At 38.9% G+C, this 2,500-nt stretch overlaps 1 protein-coding gene across 1 annotated transcript in view; it reads left to right on the top strand.

Moving 5' to 3' along the window:
* The window catches only part of fat2 (FAT atypical cadherin 2), a 250,515-nt gene that overhangs the window by 161,864 nt on the left and 86,151 nt on the right, over nucleotides 1-2,500 (top strand).

The raw sequence follows: 2,500 nt of genomic DNA, 5'->3' as shown, positions 1-2,500 counted from the left end.
CCACGTCCACAGTTTCCAAATATGATTTGAAATGTGGACTCGTCAGACCACGGAACACTTTTCCACTTTGCATCAGTCCGTCTTAGGTGAGCTAGGGCCCAGCAAAGCCGGCCGGTGTTTCTGGGTGTTGTTGATAAATGGGTTCGGCTTTGCATAGTAGAGTTTTAACTTGCACTTACAGATGTAGCGACCAACTGTAGTTACTGACAGTGGTTTTATGAAGTGTTCCTGTTTTATGTAGAGCTTCAGTCGTATTTTACGCTTCATAATGCACCACACATTTTTGATGGGAGACAGGTCTGGACTGCAGGCGGGCCCGGAAAGTACCCGCACTCTTTTACATCAAAACCACGCTGATTTAACACTTGTCTTGCTGAAATAAGCAGGGGCGTCCATGATAACGTTGCTTGGATGACAACATATGTTGCTCCAAAACCTGTATGGACCTTTCAGCATTAATGGTGCCTTCACAGATGTGTAAGTTACCCATGCCTTGGGCACTAATACACCCCCATACCATCACACATGTGAAGGTAAAGACATCTTTATTTTAACACTAAAACTAAAAACGGGAACCGACAAAAATGGCGGTACAAAAAAACTGGGCTATGAAACAAAAGACTAGCACAAAGGCTATAAACTACAAACATGAAACAAAAACACTTGCACGGTGGCATGAATAACAAAAACGTGCGTGGACAAAATGGACAGCGTTGCCAGGCAGGAAGCGGATAATCGAGGGCGTGAATGAGGTGAAGAACCCAGGACGAAGACAAGGAAAAGAGTGACTTAAATAGCTATGATCATTAGTGAAAACAGGTGTGAGAACAGGGACGTGACAGGTGAAAACTAATGAGTTGGCATGGAAACAAAACAAAAACCAGGAAGTGCCAAACGTGACTGAATGTCCAAAACAAAACATGATCCATAGGTGTGACAAGGTGAGCTCGGGCCTTTCTGGGTGTTGTTGATAAATGGGTTTGGCTTTGCGTAGTAGAGTTTTAACTTGCACTTACAGATGTAGCGACCGACTGTAGTTACTGACAGTGGTTCTATGAAGTGTTCCTGAGCCCCATGTGGTGATATCCTTTACACACCGATGTGGGTTTTTTGATGCAGTACCGCCTGAGGGCTCAAAAGTCTGTGATATCATCGGTGATTTCTCCAGATTCTCCGAATTTTGGGATGATTTTACGGATCGTAGATGGTAAAAATCCTAAATTCCTTCTAATAGCTGGTTGAGAAATGTTCGAAAACTGTTCGACAATTTGCTTACAAATTTGTGACCCTCGCCCCATCCTTGTTTGTGAATGACTTAGCATTTTTGGGGAAGCTGCTTTTATACCCAATCATGGCACCCACCTGTTCCCCAATTACCCTGCACACCTGTGGGATGTTCCATATAAGCGTTTGATGAGCATTCCTCAACTTTTTCAGTATTTATTGCCACCTTTCCCAACTTTTTTGTCAACGTGTTGCTGGCATCAAATTCGAAAGTTAATGATAATTTTTTTATCAGTTTGAACATCAAATATGTTGTCTTTGTAGCATATTCAACTGAATATGGCTTGAAAATGATTTGCAAATCATTTTATTCCGTTTATATTTACATCAAACACAAATTCCCAACTCATATAGAAACGGGGTTTGAAAGTAAGTATGTATTAAAATAAAAGTACTAATTGTTGACACCTCACATCGTTACCATGACGACCCATTTGCTCTTCTACTTGCTGTCAATCATTTCCGGTGACGAACACTGCGACGTCATCAGGCTAACTAGCTTAGCACTTAGCCGCGAGCATGCCAACGCTGTTTTTATTGTTTTTAATCTTTTTTAACTTTTTTTTTTTTTTAATAACTGAACTAATTGATTAAATAAGATGAGTTTGTTTTAAATGAGCGCTAAATATATTGGATTTAATAAGATCACTCTAACATTAGACTGGAGTTTTTTATATTTATTTTAAATTAGATTACATTAGGAAAGAATAAATGTTAATATTTAAAATAATTTATAGATAACAAGGATAAATAAAATATTTATTTTTTTGTACTTATTTTATTGACTTATATTATTTGCTCATTATTTATTTAGATTTTTTTTTTTTATTATTGTTGGCATATTGTATTATCCAGCCTTCCATTTCCTACCGCTTGTCCCTTTTGGTTTCATCCGACCACGTGACATTCTCCCAATCCTCTGCTGTATCATCCATGTATCCATTTTGGTATCAACTCAACTGGTTTGTGTTTGGAGGAAGAAGAATACTGAGTTGCATCCCGAGAACACCATACCTACTGTGAAGCATGGGGGGTGGAAACATCATGCTTTGGGGTTGTTTTTTCTGCCAAGGGGACAGGACGATTGATCCGTGTTAAGGAAAGAATGAATGGGGCCATGTATCGTGATATTTTGAGCCAAAACCTCCTTCCTTTTTTGTCCCACTGTACATATATAAGTATACGTATATATGTAAAGGATATTTTGACCTTTAAC

This window comes from Nerophis ophidion, linkage group LG29 (genome assembly GCF_033978795.1).
Source record: "Nerophis ophidion isolate RoL-2023_Sa linkage group LG29, RoL_Noph_v1.0, whole genome shotgun sequence".
Taxonomy (NCBI): domain Eukaryota; kingdom Metazoa; phylum Chordata; class Actinopteri; order Syngnathiformes; family Syngnathidae; genus Nerophis; species Nerophis ophidion.
The sequence above is the reverse complement of the archived record's forward strand: the minus strand, read 5'-3'. Positions and strand labels throughout refer to the sequence as shown.